Genomic DNA, 23866 nt, shown 5'->3' on the forward strand with positions numbered 1-23866 from the left:
TGTTTACTATTCTCATTGAAAGTGAAAGTAAAAGAAAAACCCACATTTTGGGTTGTCCCCAGAAAAGTAATAGAGGGCAAATCTTCCAACAGGGCCATTAGTTCTGGTGGCCTGGGGGTCCCCAAGAAACTCCTTTAACCACTTGCCGACCAGCCGCCGCAGTGTCCTGCAGCAGAATGGCACGGTCGGGCGAAAGCGACATTATGTTATGTCGCTTTGCCCTGAGACCACTAGGGGCGCGCTGCCCGCTGCTCTCGCCAGAGCCGATGCAAGCGCCCAGCGGTCACGATCACCGCCGGGCTCCCGCGATAGCTGCCGACACACCAAGAACCGGGATCTATGTGTGTAAACACACAGTTTCCGGTTCTCTGAGGGGAGAAGAGACAGATCGTCTGTTCATACAGAGTATAAACAGCGATCTGTCATCTCTCCTACACAGTCCCATCCCCCCTTCAGTTAGAACATAGAGAGGGAACACAATTCATTGGTTGGCCCCTAGTGTTAACCCCTTCCCTGCCAGTGACATTTTTACAGTAATCAATGCATTTTTATAACACTGATCGCTGTATAAATGCCAATGGTCCCAAAAATGTGTCAAAAGTGTCTGATGCGTCCGCCATAATGTCACAGTCCTGATAAAAATCACAGATCGCCACCATTTCTAGTAAAAAAAAAAATAATAAAAATGCCATAAAACTTCCCCTATTTTGTAAACGCTATAACTTTTGCGCAAACCAATCAATATACGCTTATTGCAATTTTTTTTTTTTTTAACAAAAATATGTAAAAGAATACATATCGGCCTAAACTGAGGAAACAATTGTTTTTTTTTATATATTTTTGGGGGATATTTATTATAGCAAAAAGTAAAAAATACTGCGTTTTTTTCAAAATTGTCACTCTTTTTTTATAGTGCAAAAAATAAAAACCGCAGAGGTGATCAAATACCACCAAAAGAAAGCTCTATTTGTGGGAAAAAAGGACCTTAATTTTGTTTGGGTGCAATGGCGCACGACCGCGCAATTGTCAGTTAAAGCGACGCAGTGCCAAATCGCAAAAAGTGCTCTGGTCGGGAAGGGGGTAAAATCTTCCGGGGCTGAAATGGTTAATTTGCAGGGATTTCCTCTCACTTCTGTTTGGGTATGGAACAGGAAGTGAAGGGAAATCTCCGCAATGGGACAGAGATGGCGAAAAAAAAAACAGACAGGGGTTATAACCCTCCCGTGCTCTATCCAAAACGAAAAAAAAAAGTTTTGCCCATAGTTCTACTAAACACAAGAGGTTGCTTTCTTGGTATGGTTGCCTTTTTGGGAACTGTACATTTTCTCAAAGAATACAAAGTGTTCTCTGATTGGACAAATGAAGAGGCAGACGGTGATGTTTTTTGGGACCTGGAAGCTGGTGGAGATCACTGTAGTAGCGATTTTTGGTATGTGTGTACGGGCCTAATAGACTTCAGTTAAAACAAAAAGGTAAATGTAACAAAATGTAAAAAATTGAAAAACATAGAGATGTAAAATATACACATAATATACAGATCTATGTAACTAGGACGCATGTTCAGACATTACGGGGGAGATTTACTCAAACTGGAAAGTGCAAAATCTGGTGCAGCTCAGCATAGAAACCAATCAGGTTCCAGGTCTTATTGTCAAAGCTTAATTGAACAAGTTGAAGTTAGAAGCTGATTGGCTACCATGCACAACTGCACCAGATTCTGAGCGCTTTCATTTTAGTAAATCTCCCCCTAACTGTCCATTAAGCTACATACATTAAGCTTCCCCTACATACACATATTTAATTGTAAGCTCTCATGAGCAGGGCCCTCTTGTATTGAATTGTATTGTAACTTTACTGTCTCCCTCTTATTTTGTAAAAGTGCTGGGCAAGCTGTTGGCGCTATATAAATCATTTATTATACCAATAATAAATAACATACAAATATGCAGAAGAATTTTAGGCATTCGTACCTTTAATCTAAGCGGAGGGCTTAGTAAATGTTGTCAATGTGTTGCTGTTTTTATATCTTAAAGTAGAACTATAGGCAAACTTTTTTTTTTTTTTGGATAGAGTAAGTGAGGGTTATAACTCCTGTCAGATTTTTTTTATTATTATTTTTTTTTACCATTGCAGAGATTTCCCTTCATTTCCTGTTCCATAGCCAAACAGGAAGTGAGAGAAAATTCCTGTAAATTAAGTGAATTCTATTTGGACCCCCAGCTCACCAGAACGCTTCACTCTGTTCAAAACTAAAAACTGCCTTTAGTTATGCTTTCATTTTTTGACTGTTTTACACCCTGATGTTTGATGTTTGATGATGCATATAAAAAATGGAAAAATTTTCCTGACCATGAGAGAGATCTGGTGGCCATACACAATTCAATAAATGGATGATTTATTTTCCAATTGATCTCTTCCAATAGTAATGTAAAAAATGTACACTTTAGTTGTAAACCATTAAAAAGGAAGTAAACCCTGATGGGTTTTACTTCCTCTTTTGCTCGCTGCAAAGCCTGCAAATGAAAAGCATAATGGGCTAGCATGCATCGCATACTAGCCCATTATGTGCCACTTACCCGCAAAAGGATCCAGCGATGTCCCCTGTGTAGGCAGCGTCCATCTTCTGGCCCCTCTTCCTTCCGGGCCGCGGACTCCGGCTCTGCGAATTGCCGGAGCCGCATGACGTCACTCCCACGCATGCGCACGGGAGCCGCGATTAACGGCACAGGCTAGGGAAGAAACAGCACTTAGTTTTGTTTCTTCCCCGCGCATGCGCCATTGGAATTTTCAGCAGACTACAAGTGAAATATCTCCTAAACGGAGCACGTTTAGGAGATATTTTCACTACCTATAGGTAAGCCTTATTCTAGGCTTACCTATAGGTAGAAGTCCAAAAAAAGTGGGTTTACAACCACTTTAAACTGATATGCCACACATAGGGAAGTGGATTTCAGTTGATAACTAGGATACGATCACAAGTTACGATCATAAATTATCTGTTTACAAGATATAGGTTCATTGTCTGATTGATCAAAATGTGATTGTACTGTTGAAAATGTATCTAACTGCTGCCGATCAATGCAAAGCAAATGATAATTTTTCGGCCCTGGATCGACCAAGTTTGATCAAATCTGATCTAAATTGAGTCTAAATCAGTTGGAAGAGAAGTTATGGCTATACGACTCTTTGCAGATTTGTCTGTTGTGATCGAATCACAAATTGTTTAGATGTTAAATGTGTGTTGTCGGACTTTCCGATCGTGGGTACACAAGTCCGTCGGACAAAAGTCCAAAGTACAAAAACACATGCTCGGAATCAAGGACGAGCTGGAAGCCCTCAGTCTTGTAAAACTAGCGTTCGTAATGGAGATATCACGTACCTCTTGTACGTCATTACGTTTGTAATTGTTGGCCAACATTTATGTGACCATGTGTATTCAAGACAAGTTGGAGCCAACAACCTCCGAACAAAATTCCACGGTCTTGTTGTCGGAAAGTCCAATCGTGTGTACGAGGCTTTAGTGTTTAAGTGGTTAAACTTCCCTCATTTACACACTATCGATCTAAAGGACAAATCGTTACAATGTTTATACTTAAGTTCCACTGCTAAAGAATGTTGTGATTCTTGGCAGACTGCCCGTTTTTTTTTTTTTTTTTCCTTTCTTTTGACAGCTGTCGACTTCAGCAGGGCAGAGAGAATTCTCTGCATAGAAAGAATCGGGAAATACGCTGTCAAGATCCCAACGGGGAAAAAAATCGTGATAAGGATTCTTAACGATTAATCATGCAACTATAACAGGTGGCAACCCTAACTGCAACATATGTTAGTGCATCACATTGTGATACACTCCAACACATCTCCATCCCATGCTGGAATGTATTTCAGAAGGAGGTTACACCCTTGACAACTATGGTAGTTAGATGTCAAAAAAGCAGCAAACAACTTCTAAGCCTCTTCATAGCTTGCACAAAGTATTGAGCAAAACAGTGTACAGCATAGGCGTGCGCACAGTGTGTGCCAGGTGTGCCTGGGCACACCCTATTCATGCTGTGCTGTGCAGATTCCCCCTGCTGCTTGGCTGCAGAGAAAGGGACTGAAGAATCTCTGTCCTTGGTCCCTTTCTCTCTCTCAAAAGTGAGACATCAGGGGTCTGTTTAAACCCCTGGTATTTCACCAAAGCCCCCCCCCCCAATGGGGCAATGGGGCTCCTAAAAAATTGTAAAAAAAAAATAAATAATAACTTGAAAAAAAAATAATGTAAAAAATAATAAAATTGTAAAAAAGTTATAATAAAAAAATAATAAAAATTAACTACTGACACCAACCTCTGCCCTACTGACATCGTCCACTGCTCTACTGCCATACATAGAATATATATATAAATAGAGACTGTATATATATATATATATATTTATTTTGAGCTTTGAGGTGCACACCCTAATGCCATAGGCTGGGCACACCTATGGTGTACAGTATGTGAAACATATTCTCCATTAACAGGCCCAGTTAAGAAAATATTGAAAATACATTTTATTGGCTTTCAGGTCTTTTAATTAAAGGAAAGTTGGGTTGACTGGTAGACTTGGAGCCGTGCCCTCCGTGTGTATGGGTTTGCAAAGCTTTTTCAAAGGACAGACAGGCTGGATTTTTCCAGCTGGCGTAAACGTGGATTTTCATTCGGAAGTTTTCTGTGCACCTAGGCATGAAAAAATGGCTTGGCACGCACGGGTTTGTACTGGAAAGCAATCCAATATAAAATACAAGAAAAAAAAAAAAAAACACATTCAGAGGGTAACCTCCTATATCTTGACGCTTTACAAAATGTTTTAGTATTAAAACACAAATTAAACAAAGTTAATTAAAACATCTTTAAAAAGAATGTTGAGGAGCTTTTGCTTTTTCTTTTACTTTTCAGCCCTGGAAATGTCCTTCCCCGCTACATTGTAAAGCACTGCTAAACTGTTGGCACTATATAAATAGTGTATAATAATAATAATAATAATAATAATAATATTATTAATAATTTTCTAACACTTTTGTACAGAGTACAGTTCTCTGTAATTTTGTATGTCAAGGCAAATTTCCAGTTATTACTGTCATTGAATAGAGCAGTGGCGGCTGGTGCTCACATTTTTTTTTTTGGGGGGGGGGGGGGGGGCGCAAATAAATACCACTAAAAGAAAAGTTCTATTTGTGGGAAAAATAAGGACATCAATTTTATTTGTGTACAGCGTTGCACGACCGCGCAATTGTCAGTTAAAGCGATGCAGTGCTGAATAGCAAAAAATGGATTCCTATCTGTGGCTGATCACAAAACCCTGACCATGCCCGCTGCAGACATACGCTGATCTGGGTGGTATACGGCTCTAATTGGCCATGTGCATATCATCTTATCTTACCTGTCTCTATACCAGGGCTCTCAAACTGGCGGCCCTCCAGCTGTTGTACATCTACAAGTCCCATCATGCCTCTGCCTATGGAAGTAACTGTCAGCCTTGCAATGCCTCATGGGAATTGTAGTTCTGTAAGGGCTGGAGGGCCGCCAGTTTGAGACCCCTGCTCTATACCTAACACACTTAAGGTAGATGTGAACTACTATGACAATGACAGTTAGCTTGCTAAAGCATGGTTTATAATAACAAATGTCATTTTGTCTTTTTTTTTGGAAAACTTTTCTTTTGTGCATCTTAGCACTTCTGATCTCCTGCAGCCTCTTAGCAGCCACTTCCCATTTATATGCATGCCTCCCTGCCCCAGCTGCATGTCACTGGTTGGCAGGACATTTCTGCACAATGGATGTTGCCACATCCGTCTCCACTAGAAGTAGGTGAGAGACCAGGTGACAACCAATTGGCAGAGGGGGACAGAGCGTTGCCACTATAACAGGAAGTGCCTGAACACGGACCTTCACAGAAGGATCGCTGGGTATTATTATAATGACAGCTGCAGATTTGAAAAGATTGACAAGAACTTTGCAAATAACTATGACATGATGAAGATAGGATGAGATTGGGTGCACAGGTCACAGATACAATCCAGCTGTGGGAACTGTCACAATACAAGTGACACACATATACATCATCATTCATTGCCTTCTAATTCTCCCAAATGTAATGGGAAAGCCTGTCCTCTTATTGGATGAGATGATCAGTGCACTCATAGGATCATACCTTCTAACGTTTTGAGATGTGAATGAGGGACACCTACTGGCAAATGCATGTAGGCATAGGACACGCCCCCTGCCACACCCCCTTAAAGGAGAATTAACCAAAAAAAGGTTCATTAAATCCACAAGGGCATTTTTTTAACCACTACTATTCCTTTATATTGGCTTTTAAAATGTACAAATGCAGAAATTTAGAAATTGGATGAAAGGTTTAGCACTGGGAAACATTTTTTGAAAGATAAAAAGTGAATTTTATATACAACGATATAGATCAGACCAAAATGAGGGACAAATGAGGGGGAATGAGGGACACAGGGACATTGCCCCAAATCAGGGACAGTTGGGAGCTATTATAGGATGTCTGACAAGGGGGATTTTATACAGAATCAGCAAAACATCCATCCTGAAAAGTTATTTCCCCATTCCCCTCAGGAATGCAAGCCTGATTTCCAAACAAAGACTGTCCCAGCTGTGTGGGCTGGTGGCCCATACACATGACATTGAGTGGAAGAGGCAGGGATGGAGCCTGGGATTGATGGATGGATTGTGGGTGAGCAAAACCATATATTCCACAAGTGAGGAGCTCAGCCATGCACTGCTGCTGTGGAAAGGGGGGGTCCTATGGGGAGAGGGGTCCTGATGATCGCAGTCCCGGGATACACAGTGACAGAGGCAGAGCATTCACTTTGATGGCAGCATGGGAAGCAAATGTCCACACAGACAACACAACCCATCTACCTGTCTATCAGCACAGACACCCTCCGTCCCCTAGACACAGCCCACACCTACCTTTCTTCCCCTTTATTGTCGGAGGGTCAGTGGGGAGGTGATGAAGATTAGGAATTAAATGTCCAGTGTGTCCTGGCATGTCCTTCAATCTGTCACTTCTCCAAGTTGACCTGTTCTCCCAGTAGCATCATCTTCCATTAGGGTTGCCACCTGTCCGGGATTCACCCGGACAGTCCGGGTTTTGAATCATGTGTCCAGGTTTCAGTACCCCTGAAACTCGGACACATTATTCAGAGAGGAATGTGGTCCAGAACAGGGCTTGACAGGAGGGTGAGGGGGCACTATGTACACCACATTACCATTCTCCTTGAAGACCCCAAAGATGTCCCAGGTCTGTTATCCTATAGTGTATACTAAAATTAAAATTAAAAAATTAAAACATTTCTGTGAGCCGTTAAAGTGTTCGGGTTTGGCTTGAAGAAAGTGAAGACCCTACCTTCAATTGATCTTCAAATAGGTCCCACTCGGGTCGTGCATTCCATCCAAGCAGCGGCAACATCACTTCCGGCTTCTCACTGGCACAGAGAAACTGGAAATGACATCAGGAGGGAAAGCACCGCCCATGTCCTACGGTGGTGCCAAGCAACATAAACACAGCAAGAAGAATGACCCTATAAGAGTGTAGAGGTGCACTGCACAGTGCCACAAAGCAGCAGAAAACCCCGCAAATGAAGCGTCTCGCCTGCAATCACGTGATTGCATTGGAGTCACGCTTCCCATAGTGCACTGTGTCCGGCGCCCAAACACAGTGCACTAAAAGGACATTTTTTTTTTCTTAAAGGGCCTTTTTTTTTTTGTGACTAGCTTTGGGGGGGGGGGGGGGGCGGAACCCATGTGCCCCCTATGGACAGGCCGCCACTAGAATAGAGAAAGGAGTACTTGGTCATTACTGGTTGTTCCTCTGAAAATAATATTTACCTGGTTGCCATTGAAAATTTGCGGACCACGAGAAGTCAGAACTGCTTTTGTATATTATTTCCAAGTCAGCGAGAGACAGAAAATGGCACTGGAGCATGTAGTGTGATAACAAAAAAACCAAGCACGGTTAGTAGGTCATCAATAGATGTCTACGTATTTTCTCAGCATAGCTTTCTTTTAAAGTATGTCATGTACCTACGACAAAAACTCTTTACTCACTAATACTGTGCCACACAAGTATGACTATGCACAAGTAGGGGTTTGACCACAAGTCAGGTTATAGGTTGACTAAGTCTCAGTTTTGTCTGCACTGGTACTAAAGTAAATTCATAGGCTTTGAGTCTGCATTCTTACCCGCACAATTAGGCCCCTTTCACACATTCCAATCAGACCTTCCTGTCAGTTTTTCAGGCGGTCCTGAGCCAACGTTCCATTCCCCACTATGGACTGACGGGTGTAAACGTATCCTTTTACACCTCCGATCCAATCCAGTCTCCAAAAAAAAAAAGATGGTAGGGGATCCATCCTCCTCCGTCTAGATGGATCAGATTGGAGGGCAGTTGGGTGGAAACAGACTGTGAGGTCCATTTACTCCTGGCCACCCATAGAGCAGATCGTGTTCTGTCCGTGTCCATAAACTGAGTAGACAAGGATCTGTCATCTGCCCACTCTGCTCTGATCAGTGGAGAGATCCCCTGCTGATGAAAACAGAGTGAAAGAAATCTTAGGACCCTCTCATATGCCGGGTCCGATCAGATCTACCTGTCAGTTTTTCAGGTGGACCTGATCGAAAGGTCCATTCACCCCTATGGTCAAGCAGGTGTAAACGAATATATGTCTGTTTACACCCGCCTACCTCGGGTCTGATCTGGTCAGCTGAAAAAATGTAAATGTAAGGGGATCTGTTCTCTTCAGTTTAGGCTGTATTTTCATGATTTTTGGGAATTAGGTTAAAGTGGCTGTAAACCCTTACATATACCCAGTGAAGCGACTGGCATCAGGTGATACACAGATGAAACAAATCCTCCTATATAAGTTGTACATGTTTATCTGCAGCCTTCTCTTTTTTAAATCCATGCCGAGTACATCATTTATACAGCTTGTCTGAGCTTGCAGAAAGCAGGGGGCAGGGAGCTGAATTTAACACTCTTCAGAGTGCAGTGAGAGCTGACTGGAGGGCAGGGACACACCTCCCTTCACACAGAATGGGCACACATCGCACCACACTGAACCAAATGTAAATCGCACAGGAACGCTCAGAGTATATAAATAGTTTTGCTGTAGTCATACAATAATGTTGATTTGTTTCTCTTTTCCTCGTTAAATATGAGCTAAAACGCCAGGCACCCCTCAACACTACTGCTACACAGCGGACACCAGCCACACCCTAAAATGGGAGCGCTTCCATGTGTGACTAGTATAAACATAACCCTAATGTTAGGAAAGGTTAGAACTTGTGATATTTTTTTTTCAGGTTGTCTTTTGTTCTAGTGACAACCACATCCCCATTTCTTGTATTCAAGTCACAGGGACAAGAAGTGATAGAAACTCTGGGGTCACAGGCTGCAAAAAAAAGCCTGAGAGAAATTTTAACTCTTTCCTGTTCTATCTGAAACTAAAAATATACGCTGGCCATAGACAGCTTGAAATTCCAGCTGTGGCAGCAGTAGGGGAGAGGAGGGAGTGCCGACAACAGATGGGCCATAGGAGCCTATGGGCGACGTGAGCACTCAGGCTTTTCCCTGTTGCGATCTTGACAAAAGTATTTCCCGATTCTTTCTATGCAGAGAATTCTCTCTGCTCTGCTGAAGCCACAGCCATCAAAAGAAAGGAAGAAAAAAAACTGGGCAGTCTGCCAAGAATCACAACAGACTTTAGCAGTGGAACTTAAGTATAAACATTGTAACAATTTGTCAAAGGAATAGACTCCTGTGTGTAAATGAGGAAAGTTTAACCACTTAAACACTAAACCTTTTTCTGACATTTGTTGGTTTCAAGTTAAAATAATTTTTTTTTTTGCTAGAAAATTACTTAGAACCTCCAAACATTATATATATATTTTTTAGTAGAGACCCTAGAGAATAAAATGGTGGTTGTTGCAATATTTTATGTCACACTGTATTTGCGCAGCGGTCTTTCAAATGCAATTTTTTTGGAAAGAATGACTTTAATGAATATAAAAAACCAAAAAAAACTAACCAGTAACGTTAGCCCAATTTTTTTTTTTGTGAAAGATTTTATGCCGTGAGAATCGTGAGAGAATCGTGATCTTTATTCTAAGCAAAAAAATCGTGATTTTCATTTTGGCCAGAATCGTGCAGCTCTAGAATAAAGTAGGATTTTAACCCGTCAGATTTTGTGGCCATCTGTGTTTCATTTCAGAGATTGTTGTACACTTTCTGTCCCAGAGCCAAAACAGGAAGTGAGAAGGAAAACTACCAGAGTGAGGGATTCCTTGGTTGTCACAAGAACTAGCTTCACTGTTCTGATGACAACCCCAAATTTGGTATTTTCCTTCACTATTTCTGATATCTTTGATGACGGTCACCAAGACAAATAGGGAGGCTAAATCTCCTGGACAGAGACAGCAAAAAAAAAAAAACCTGACAAGCATTGTAATCACTCTCCACCCCATCCAAACTTTAACCTCCTTCGCAGTATGATTTAGTATGTCAGATTTTTGCATCTCAAAACGGTACAATGTTTCGCATGGAAATTTGGTGTTTTATATTGTAGGCCTGTAATTCTTAGGAATAACACACTTAAATCTGTCCAAACAAGAGTCTAGTAGACATCCCGGGTATGATAAGGTTTGAAACACGAAATCGTAAATTATAATATAATAAATAACTATAAATTATTATAACAAATAATAATATAATAATAATAAAATGTATTCAATAATGTAATCAAATCAAAAACACTGAAATTTGCTCAGTTGCAGAATTGTCGCTGTCATTACTTTCAGTATCTGATGAAGAATTGCCCCACAAATCACTATTGCTCAATTCTGCAAGTGTTCTAATTTATTATCGCTGTTTTCTAGCTGGTCTAAAACTGCTTTTGATGTAAAGGGACACTTTTTTGTTGCTATGGATGATCTCAAGTTTCCAGGCAGAAAGAACAGTATATATAATATAAAACTGCATGCAGGGCATTGGACAAAGCATTAGGGACAAAAGGGAGGTAAAATGATTTGATACAGTAATGTAATCTTTAAGATTATAGTGTACTGTATGTGTTATGCTTTTTTCACTTTTTGAATTTGCCGCCGGGATCCGCCCCCAATGCATCGTGACGCTCACAGGGAACGGAGCCCTGAACACTGATAAATCGAGCAGAGGACACAGCCCACGGACACAGCGGGAGGACATCACAGGATCCTGGGGACAAGGTAAGTAACTCTCCCAGTATACTGTGAAGCAATCCCAAGTGTGGCTCGTGTTTACCGCTTTTGGTAATGAAAATTCACCCCGAGCCACACTCGGGATTACCACCAGGGAGGTTAAAAAAAATCAAGTTTTGTCTTTAGGGTCACACCAGAACGCGGTGTGGGAAAGGTTTCTTCCATATGCGTTTCCCGCACTGCGTTCACAACGCACTGCTTTTGCAATCTTCTGCAGGTGAAAATAAATTGTTATTGGCACCCCAAATGCAGATCGCAAAGGTAGGGCATTTACAGCCATCCGATTAGATGATATCGCAGTACCCATGCAACTTGGTATGGCATGTTTTTTTAAAAAGCAGTACATGCACTACATTTTGTGCAGTCCGGTGTGACTTGCAGACCATTCAAATGAATGGGCTGCCAAACTGCAATGCAGGGGAACGCACAAGAATCGCACAGGAATACGGACCACAATCCTGTGCGATTCTGGTGTAAACCAGCACTTTGTTAAATGTTTTTGCTTTCACAGTCTTTTTTAGCTTGTACGTATATATTTACCAAGCTCGCATTGTGGTTTAATTGAGTTCACCAAGATCTAAGGTTCTATAATGATTAGGGATGCATTGATACTATTTTTTTTACAAAGAGTACAAGTACCGATACTTTTTTTTAGTACTCTCCGATACCAATTACCGATACCTACCGCAACTTTTTTGTTTTAACTTCAGCTGTCAGCAATGGTACAAAGCATTGAAAAGTTATTTACAAATGAAATAAATAGATTTTTTTTTAAATTTAGCATTTTTTCAATGTGAAATGTGTAAATATAGTTAATATACTGTTTGCGAGTAACGCGGGTTAACAAGCGTTTCGCAATACGAGCACTGTATTTTGAAAAATCCTAACTCGGTTTGCGAGTGTTGTCTCTCAAAACGAGCAGGATTCAGGCCAAAGTGGTGTGCAGTACCGCGTTTGGCCTGAGGTGGGGGCGCCGGAGCCCAGCGGAGCCGAACGGCGCCGATCATAGCTGTTCAGAAATGCTCGGAAAGACTCGGAAATACTACGTTACCGAGCCTTTCCGAGGTTTGCCGAGGTCAGCTGAGCTGTCCTCGGGCCTTTCCGGCTGTTTCCAAGGCTCTCCGGCGCCCCCCCCCGCCTCTGGCTGCATGCGGTATTGCATCCCATTGAAGTGTGGAACTAATTATTTTGGCTTCCATTGACTTCAATGGGGAAACTCGCTTTGATATGCGAGTACTTTGGATTACGAGCATTCTCCTGAAACGGATTATGCTCGTAATCCGAGGTTCCACTGTATATGTGTAAAAATATTCACTAACAAAGCAAACAAAAAAAAAAGTTTTGATTGTTTATCTTTTATAAAATACACGTGAACAAAAGAAAAAAAGCAGGAAAATAATAATTAAATGGAGGAGAATAAGGAGCTAATTAAGGCTGATTAGATTTAATTAAGGGTTATTAACGGGTTAAGCAGAGGAACATTTGTTCATCCCTTTGATCTGCAGATGAAGAAACAGAAATATACAAAAAGAAACAATGTTTCTTTTTATTTTACCCTGTTTCCCCGAAAATAAGACCTAGCGTGATTGTCGGTGATGGCTGCAATATAAGCCCTACCCCCCAAATAAGCCCTAGTTAAAGTCATTGTAGGTCTTATTTTCAGGGTAGGGCTTATTTTCGGGGAAACAGGGTAGGGCTTATTTGGGGGGTAGGGCTTATATTGCAGCCATCACCGACAATCATGCTAGGTCTTATTTTCGGGGAAACAGGGTAGTGTTTCAGGGCTGAGCAATGTTGTTAATAAACATTGCCTGCTGCTTTTTTTTTTTTTTTTGACAGCTCCAATTACCGGACTTCTTTAACACTGGGGAGACCCACTGAGCTCAAAGAACCGAGCCTGAAAGTATCAGTGCATTGGCACGAGTACCGATACTTGTGCAAATACTCGGTATACTAGTATCGGTTCAACCCTAATAATTATAATGGCAAACGTTCAGTTTTTGTCCCCCTAGTTTTGTCCCCTTTAAATAAGGCGCCCCTTTTACTTTGAATATGGTTGCGGTAAGACAGCACTGCTTACATTGTCGTTAACAATAAATTACCGTTCATTAGTAGGCAATTAAATCGCAATGAAATGAGCAACAGCCTAGATCACATGAGCGAGGAAATTCTCTGGCCTGCTGTTCAGGAACATAGCGACAGTGCTGGATAATCCTAATGAGACTGATGACCTGAAAAGCCTGGTAAAAAAAAAAAAAAAAGCCCAGCTTTTGCCTGACTAATGTTAGATTGTGAACAAGGGAAGGCAGGAAAAAAAAAAAAAAAATGATCATAGCAACACGGATGACGTGGAACTGGTTAAATGGAAATCAAAGAGTGAAGACGGCACAGTCTGAGAGCGTGCAGGCCTGACATTTCAAACAAGGACAAGGTAGCAGCACTCACAGTCTGTGAACTTCACAGTTGGCAATGGCCCAAGTGTCTGTAAATGCCCATGAAGGGAGAGGGGCGGGAGGGCGGACACGGTAAGAACTAGGTTCGTTTACACCAATATGTCTGCAATACAAGACTGGCTGGCACAGGCCTCCATCTGACCCGTCTTCCTCAAAATGTTTTCATCAAGAATGCAGGAATCTCTTCAGCCGAGAGAACATGCTGTATTCTTCCGAAAAAAGCTAAAGGGGGGAAAGAAAAAAAAAAAAAAAAAAAAAAAAAAACCTCTCTCTTTCAGATAATCCAAACCTAATCCTTTCTGGCATTGCTGAACTGTTCACCCCTTCAGGACCAGCAGGGGACGTGATCATGGTGCCTAGAAAGCGAGCTCTGTGACAGGCGCAGGGAGGATGTGACAGCTGATTACAGGCAGCCGCCTATTCTTTAACCTACTAGCCAGGAGCACCTTCCAATCACTGACTCCATGACACACGGGGCTTATGTACTACCGAAGAGCAGGAGAAACACAAATCAATTGGATTAAATGGCTTTCCTGATTCGGCCTACTGTTTGCTAATGGAAGCTGACTTCTGATTGTATATACACTATATTACCATAAGTATTGGGACACCTGCCTTTACATTCACATGAACTGTAATGACATCCCAATCTTAAGGCTCGTACACACGATCCGAATATCGTACGACCTTTTTCGCTTAATAGTCGCAAGTAGAAATTGAATAGGTAAATAAAGTCACGAAAAAATCGACAACTATACTGACTAAACGAAAATCGTACAATCTGGTATCGTACGAGGAAAATTTTTGTGCTTGTCCGATCTAATAATATCAGATGAATTGTCGTGATTGACTCTCGCAAGTAGTGTACACACGATCCAAAAATCGTACGATTCTTCCTTGGACGACAGTTTTCGTACGATATTCGAATCGTGTGTACAGGGCCATTAGTCCGTAGGGTTCAGTATTGAGTTGGCCCACCCTTTGCAGCTATGCCACCTTCAACTCCTCTAGGAAGCCTGTCCACAAAGTTTAGGAGTGTGTCTATGGGAATGTTTGACCGTTCTTCTAGAAGCGCATTTGTGAGGTCAGGCACTGATGTGAATGAGAAGGCCTGGCCCGCAGTCTCCGCTCTAAATTATCCCAAGGTGTTCTATCGTTTTGAGGTCAGGACTCTGTGCAGGCCAGTCAAGTTCCTTCACCCCAAACTCACTCATCCATGTCTTTATGGACCTTATTTGTGCACTGGTCCAAATCATTTGGCGGAGGGGGGATTATGGTGTGGGGTTGTTTTTTAGGGGTTGGACTTGTCCCCTTAGTTCCAGTGAAGGGAAAGAAGTCAGCATACCAAGACATTTTGGACAATTTCATGCTCCCAACTTTGTGGGACCAGTTTGGGGATGGCCCCTTCCTGTTCCAACATGACTGCATACCAGTGCACAAAGCAAGGTCCATAAAGACATGGATGAGTGAGTTTGGGGTGGAGGAACTTGACTGGCCTGCACAGAGTCCTGACCTCAACCAAACAGAACACCTTTGGGATGAATTAGAGAGTAGAGCCAGTCCTTCTCGTCCACATCAATGCCTGACCTCACAAATGCGCTTCTGGAAGAATAGTCAAAGATTCCCGTAGACACACTTATCAACCTTGTGGACAGCCTTCCCAGAAGAGTTGAAGCTGTTATAGCTGCAAAGGGTGGGCCAACTCAATATTGAACCCTACGGACTAAGACTGGGATGCCATTAAAGTTCATGTGCGTGTAAAGGCAGGCATCCCAATACATTTGAAAATATAGTATATATATCTGTTCAGTCATATCTGACTCCTGGCACTTCTATGGGCCAGATCTCTGACACTGACACAATACTGATACGCTCAAAGGAGGACTCCACTTTAAAAAATAAATAAATAATATAGCTTAAAAAATTGCAGCAAAAGCTATTTTGTCATTTAAAGTGTATATTATGCCAAAAGGTACTATCCTACATACTGCATGTATATGTACGTGTGTGTGTGTGTGTTTTTTGCTTACATTTTATTTAAAGTGATTGTAAAGGCAGAAGGTTTTTTTATCCTAATGAATTAAGATAAAAAAAAACCCCTCTGTGTGCAGCAGCCCCCTCATACTTACCTAAGCCCCGTCTCGATCCAGTAATGTTGCACAAGAACCTCGGCTGTCGGGGGGGACTCTCTTTCATTGACTAAGACAGCAGCAGGCGCCATTGGCTCCCACTGCTGTCAAAGTCAGTGAGTCAATGAGGAGAGAGAAGGGGCAAGGCTGAGACACGGCTCCATGTCTGAATGGAAACTCAGAGCATTGGCTCGGCTCGGGTGCCACTATAGCAAGCTTCTTACTGTGGGGGCCCTCAGCAGGAGGGAGGGGCTAGGAGCACCGATGAGAGACCTGAGAAGGGGAGGATCTGGGCTGCTCTGTGCAAAACCACTACACAGAGCAGGTAGCTAAAGCATGTTTATTATTTTTAAACAAACATTTTTTTTGCTTTAATAACACTTTAATTTCTTGCCTCCCGGGTAACAAAAAGGGTAGGTTTTATTACCCACATGCCGCACATATGGGTCCATGGACGGCTGAGGTTTCTGGAAGCTGTCATAGACAGCTCCCAGTGTCTAATAATGATCAGGAGTAGGGCAGACTGGCTGCCAATCATGTGACCACTGATTGCTAATCACATTGTGACCCACGACAAATGCATAAGGCTGACAAGGTCCAGTAAGTTGGATGCCGTTGACTAGTGAGGGTGCAGGCTAGGGAGAGATTCACCCAGACCCAAAGCATGCTGTAGAGATAGAAAGAAATAGCCCAGCTGCCATACACATCGCCTGGCCTGAGTAGTTAGTAGGAAAAAGCAGCTTTAGCTCAATTCATCCAGGTCACTCCCCCGACATGTTTTGTCCCACCGTCAAGGGCTATTTCATTCTAATTCTACAGCCAATCACAGTGGTCATGTGATGAGACATTCCTTCCTGCTCTCTGGGCATAAAGTATAGCTCCCAACTTTCCCTGATTTCGAGGGACAGTCCCTGATTTGGAACAAAGTCCCTCTGTCCCTCATTCCTCCTCATTTGTCCCTCATTTTGGTCTGATCTATATAGCTGTACAGAAAATGCACCTTTTTTCTATCAAAAAGTGTTTTCCAGTGCTAAACCTTTCATCTGATTTCTAAATTGCTGCATTTGTAAATTCCAAATGCCAATAAAAAGGAATAGTAGTGGTAAAAAAAAGTACTTGTGGGTTTAAGCAATCTTGTTTTCTTGTACAATTCTCCTTTAAGGGGGCGTGGCTGAGGGTGTGTCCTATGCCTGCATGCTTTTGGTGACAGGTGTCCCTCATTCCCATCTCAAAAAGTTGGGAGGTATGATAAAGATCCTGTAAAAGTGGAGCTCCACTTTCCCAATCAACATTGATTATTTTTAATCCTCAAGCTGTTAGCATTAGTAAATAGATAGGAAAGTATGTCATATTTACTTATTTTAATTTTTTTTTTTTTACATTTCTTCAGTTACTTCCTGGTTTGTTGCCTAGGCAAATTATGGCATACATCCCAGGAGTCTTCAGGAGGGCAAGAGGAGAGGAAGAGGAAGATGGGTTTTCTCAGCTAAGCACACTGCCCTGCCTGCATGCCTGAGCCAAGAGCAGATGGATTCAAGGAAGTAAATGTTACAAGAATCATTTGCCCTTACTCAAGATGGTCATGGCCAGAAATGCTGGGGGGGTGTTTCTCAAAGTGATTTCTCAACAAAATAAAGCATGGAGATATGAATGGACAGGGGAATTTGCTTTGAATATTAAAAATGAATTAAATAGTGTTTTTGGTTTGTGGTGCTCAGATGCAGTGAAGATCAGCTTTATCAGGATGCTGGGGTTGGGTGGAAAGGGCTTGATGTAAATTGAACCTGATTGTTTTTGGCTTTGTCCATTCCTCAGAAATACCTAGTGATCTTGCCAGTTCCAGGCCAAGGAGTGGATCTGTGCTGGTATTGTCAGTGTGCCCCTCATTGCCTCCTCTACTGAGATACATAACTCCGTGCCAGCGTACTGGTGCTCATGTATCTCCCATAGTCAGGTTAGCTGCCACCCACCAATCACAGCACACCTTCTGTAACAGTGTCACCCTTATGGAATTCATATTGGGAACTTACCCCTTTAATAAGCACCCACCCCAGTATGTGTAAGAATGGGCACCATGAAGGCTGTGCAGTCAGGTGATTGCCATATACTTTGTTCACATATACTTTATTATAAAATTATCAGTCTGAAGCCACAGTAATTTTATAAAACTGTGTAAAAAAAATGAAATGCAGTATGACAACCAACATGGAGGCCTTCTATACACCTCCAGAAATGTCATGTTTGAGTTGTGTGATTGGCTCACTGATTTTCTCAGACATTTGCACTACGGTAAAAGTGAAATTTTAGGCATCCTCTGCAGTATGAATTTTATATTGGGGGGGAGTTCTCTCCAGAGGTTAAATACTTCTAAAGGGATGTCAGCAATTTTCCTCATTGAAACACTGAGAGCGTACCAGGAGGTCATAATAAACCCATAACCCTCTAATAAAGAATCGGTCTAGAAAGAACATGGTAGAACAAACTGATTTTAAAGGTAGAAATCTACTACTAAGTTTGATTTCTCAAGATTGTTTTCTCAACAGAAGTGGAGTTACATTTTAAAATCCTTTTTCCATTGAAAAAGGGTATATTTTTACATGGTAGGTCACCAGGTCTTACCTGAACCCTCCCTAAGGCCCCTTTCACACTGGGGCGGTGGGGGCGTCGGCGGTACAACAGCGCTATTTTTAGCGCTGCTGTACCGTCATTCTTGCAGCGGTATTCGGCCGCTATCGGTGCGGTTTTAAGCGGCGCTGGCGGCCGAAAAAGGGTTAAAATCCCTCGTACAGCGCGGCTATACCGCGGCAATACCGTGGCTATAGCCGCGCTGTACGAGGGATTTTAACCCTTTTTCGGCCACCAGCGGGGCTTAAAACCGCACCGCTAGCGGCCGAATACCGCTGCAAGAACGACGGTGATTTCAATGGGCAGGAGCGGTGAAGGAGTGGTGAATACACCGCTCCTTCACCGCTCCAAAAAAGCGGTTTGCAGGACTTTTTTTACCGTCCTGCCTGCGCACCGCTTCAGTGTGAAAGCCCTCGGGTTTCATACTGAACAAACAGCGGAGGCTGTTTAGGGGCGGTTTGCAGGCGGTATTTTTAGCGCAATACCGCCTGCAAACCGCCCCAGTGTGAAAGGGGTCTTAGGGTTAGGACTGGGGGCTAGCATGGAGAATGTGATAGCACTTGTGCATAGACACTTTGTACACACATTCTAGAGCCAATTAACCAACAAGGAAATCTGGGCTGCCCAGAGGAAAACCATGCAAACATGCAAACTCCATGCATACAGTAGTGTCTAGGCCAGTGGTCTACAAACTGCGGCCCAGGGGTCGAATGCGGCGCTTTGCTTGCTTTTATCTGGCCCTTGAGGCACTATTTCATGTACTGACAACAATGATGGGGCACTATTTCATGTACTGACAACAATGATGGGGCACTATTTCATGCACTGACAACAAAGATGGGGCACTATTTCATGTACTGACAACAATGGGGGCCAGTGACACCAATGATGGGACATTGTTTACTCCAACTGATGCCTGGACATTTTCCACTCCTGATGGCCACAGTCTCTGGCCCCCTAAGTCTGAAGGACAGCAAACCGGCCCTTTGTTTCGAAAGTTTGGAGACCCCTGGTCTAGGCTGAGTTTTTAAATCAGGGACCCAAGTGCTGCTCTAAGCCACTGTTTTCTTTATTTCTGATTGGTTTACATTAACTATGTTCTAACATACCCTCACAATTGAATTATGTCCTCTTTTTAATAGTGAGAAGAGCCATGCTATGCTGTGCCCTGTGTCAGTCAATCAGAAGTTTACCTTGATTGCTGTAGTTATCCCGCCCAGCACTGATTTAAGCTGATCGCGCATGCACAGATTTCTACAAAAAGATTCTTTCAACATCAAACAGCATTGATGGAGGAATTACCTGTTACTGTATTCTGACAGCTGACACCCGCGGCTGACAGAATACCCAAACAGTGCCTGCATCTGAGTGAACAAAGGCACTCTCTGTCTGACAATTTTCTACCTGGTTCCTCCAGCAAAAGCCGATTGAATAGCAAAGGCACCAACAATTCGAAATTTGGTACGTTTTAGCTTGAATCGGCCCAAACTTGCACGGTGTAACGCAACGTTCAGAGTTACTTGCTATGAGTTTTTGCACATTGCTGCCTGCCCATTGCTCCTCATTGCCCAGTATACATTTTAGCAGAAATCACAAAATAAATACTTTTCTCCTATAAAGGAAAGAAATTAAACCTACCTGAACCACCTCCTGCACTGACAGTCTTTGATCGGGTACAGAGATCGGGTGGCTGAAAAATACTCATTGTCTGACATCATTGTCTGACACTTCTAGGTGTGTTGGATACCGCCCCCCCCCCCCCCCCCACGTGTGGTGTGGTACCTTCTGCTGGCCCCTCCATCAATTCTCTGTGGCACAGTAATGTAGTGACTGGTGGAAGGTACCACTTTCATTCACCCCATGGGGAAAAAAAATCCAGCATTATTCTCCACCCACACCAAACAGCACAGGTGTGAACCGGGCCACTTTGGAGACAATGCATTTTGCCTTGTCATGCAGTGGGGGGGTGGTGGAACTGCACTAGAACAGCCACTCAAAGCAGTCCCATTGGACCCGATGTGAATGTACCCTAAGGCTCCATTCACACCTGAGCGTACTGGCATTGTGGGCAGAATCGTGCGATTCTGCCCATGATTCCAGAATCGCGGCAAAACATAGGACGCATTTGCGAGAACCAAAAATGCTCTAAAATTGCAACAAAAATCGCAATGCCAAACGCTCCTGGCTCTGTGCTACGATTTGCTACATGAGCGTCTTTGGAGCATTTTTGGTGCAGAGAGAGGTCCATTCAAATAATTGGTGCTGCTTCCAAAACGCTCCACAATTTTTTTTTAAAAAAAGCTAACAAAAAACGCAGTTCAGCAGCTGTCGCTGCACTGTGCTCAGGTGTGAACGGAGCCTCAGGGCCACTTCACACCATGAATCGCACAGGAACATGCTGTGCATTCCTGTGCAATTCATATGCAATCCGGGTGCAGTGCAATTTCAGCCCATTCATTTGAAAAGGCTGAAATGTCCCCGGACTGCACCAAATGTAGTTCACGTACCTCATTAAAAAACGCATGAATCACATGGTACTATTGTATCGTGCAACCCGATGCAGGCAAACGCGCTGCATTTGTGACCTGTGCTTGGGGTGTCATTGACATTGACACCTGCTGCAGACCACAACTGCATTGCGTTTTGATTGCGGTGCTGGAAACGTACATAGAACTCGGGTGTCCCGCACTGCATTCTGCTGTGAACAGGGCCTAAGTATATTATACTTTTCAACAAACTCAGCTTTGCAATGGAGCACATATTAGTAGCACGACAGGGGAATATTAATCCTTTTCTTTTTTTTTTTTTTTTATTTGCAGGTGGGGCTTATTTAAAACTTTTTTTATAATTTAGTGGCAGAGATGCCATACCTTTTCAAGTCTTTTTATCCTATACTTCTCCTACTAAAATATTATCGATAGATAGATAGATAGATAGATAGATAGATAGATAGATAGATTTTTTACATATGTGATCTATTTGAATATATGCATGTAATATATATATATATATATATATATATATATATATATATATATATATATATGTACTGTGTATATATATATATATATATGTACTGTGTGTATATATATATATATATATATATATATATATATATATATATATATATATATATATATATATGCATGTACTGTATGTATATATATATATATATATATATATATATATATATATGTACTGTGTATATATATATATATATATATATATATATACATATAAATACCATATATACACACACAAACATAGATGTAAAAAATAAAAATAAAAATGATATATATCATTATATATATAACATCCAATGGTTGCCACTGCACACAAATCAGAAATAGATAATGGGCCCGGGTGAACAGCAGACTGTAGTGCATATAATCCAAAAAACAGCACTCATGGGTCTTGAAAGGTGAATGCAAAACACATAATGAAGGTTTTATTTCAAAGTTTCGACCAGGCACAAGCTCATCTTCCTCAGGACGGAGCTTGTCCTGAGGAAGACAATCTTGTGCCTCGTCGAAACATCGAAATAAAACCTTCATTATATGTTTTGCGTTCACTTTTCAAGACCCATGAGTGCTGCTCTCTCTTTTGAATTACAATTTTACATATATATATATATATATATATATATAATATATGTATAATATACACACACAAACACACATATATATATATATATATATCCGTTTAATTGTTTTTAAATAAAATACAATTTTAAAAAATAAATAAAATATAAAAATATATATAGGTATATACACACATACATACATACCATATATATATATATATATATATATATATATATATATATATATATATATATATATATATTTATTTATTTTCCCAAGTGAATTTATATATATATATATATATATATATATATATATATATATATATATATATATATATATATATACTGATGCCGATGCTAAAAGAAAAAAAGTAAAAGAAATATATATATATATATATATATATATATATATATATATATATATATATATATTTATTATTCACTCTTGGGAAATAAATATATCTATCTATATATATATATATATATATATATATATATATATATATATATATATATATAAATAATACTTTTACTTTTTTTTTTTTTTTTTTTAGCATCAGCAGTGACTTCCATACTATCTAATCTAGAGCACCAGTGACTATGTGATAGCACCAACACAACAAACGAACTTCACTATCACTGACAGATCCATCATGTGTGTACAGATTGCTCCATTGTATCCATGTATATAGTATGAGATGATCGGTGCTCTCTATAGATCGGGTGATCGGTGGGAATCGATCCCAGCACATGGAGATGAAGTATTTAGCGTAATATAAAAGCAGCTCCCCCATACCATCAGGTAGTATCAATCCTCATGTCAGTACCGATCCTCCCGTACAGTGTGTAGGGCAGTCGGTCCGATGTCACCCTCCTATACAATAACATGACAGAGGAGAGATGACAGGTCACAGTATTACACAATCTAATATCCCATCCAATGCAGATCTCTTCTTCTACAAGCAGCCAGCCGGCTATCTGTCCATGAGATGTCCCGGTACACGGGGAGCCCCCCATCCCCGGAGATCGGACACCACCCGATCCTCTATATACACTGTATACTCTATATACACCATGACAGCCCCGCACATAGACCATAGACCATCGGCCATACGATGAATCCCAGCAATGACATGAAGTGAAAGTATGAGATGACAGGCGGCCCGGGCTGTCAGTGTGATGACACAGGCGGCACCGAGCGGCGGGCAGAGCCGTGTACCCGGACCAGCACACACACACAGGCCCATAGACAGAACGAGAGGAGAACCGGGCTCACCTGACAGTCAGATGAATGCAGAGCGGCGGCCGGCCGGGAGGAGGAAAGCTGTACAGCTGATCTGGTGCAGGGCGCTGGGATTGTCCTGAAATGACCTGCCTGGGGAGGACGAACAAGGATAGGAGGGGCGGGGGAGAGGAGGAGAGGAGAGCAGAGGAGGAGAGACGAGAAGAGAGCAGAGGAGGAGAGAGGAGACGAGAGAGGAAGAACACTGCTTCCACCACACACTGCATCTGTGTACACTGTGTGTGTGTGTGTGTCACCAACAACACACACACCGATCTATACACAACACACAGGAGGGATCAGAGATTGTGACAACACACAGGAGAGATCAGAGATTGTGACAACACACAGGAGAGATCAGAGACTGTGACAACACACAGGAGAGATCAGAGACTGTGACAACACACAGGAGAGATCAGAGACTGTGACAACACACAGGAGAGATCAGAGACTGTGACAACACACAGGAGAGATCAGAGACTGTGACAACACACAGGAGAGATCAGAGATTG

General features: G+C 41.9%; 1 protein-coding gene across 5 annotated transcripts in view; it reads right to left on the reverse strand.

Annotated features, from left to right (window-relative positions):
- THRB (thyroid hormone receptor beta) overlaps window positions 1–23567 on the reverse strand; it is a 606374-nt gene extending 582807 nt beyond the window's left edge. For 3 of the 5 annotated variants that reach the window (XM_073630241.1, XM_073630242.1, XM_073630243.1), the window contains exon 1: window positions 23349–23567. The gene's annotated coding sequence lies outside the window, so the exon portion shown is untranslated. The remainder of the gene's footprint in view (window positions 1–23348) is intronic. The other 2 variants (XM_073630249.1, XM_073630246.1) reach the window with 2 other exon arrangements.
- Window positions 23568–23866: the final 299 nt, after the last annotated feature.

The sequence above is a fragment of the Aquarana catesbeiana genome, linkage group LG05 (assembly GCF_042186555.1).
Source record: "Aquarana catesbeiana isolate 2022-GZ linkage group LG05, ASM4218655v1, whole genome shotgun sequence".
Lineage (NCBI taxonomy): Eukaryota > Metazoa > Chordata > Amphibia > Anura > Ranidae > Aquarana > Aquarana catesbeiana.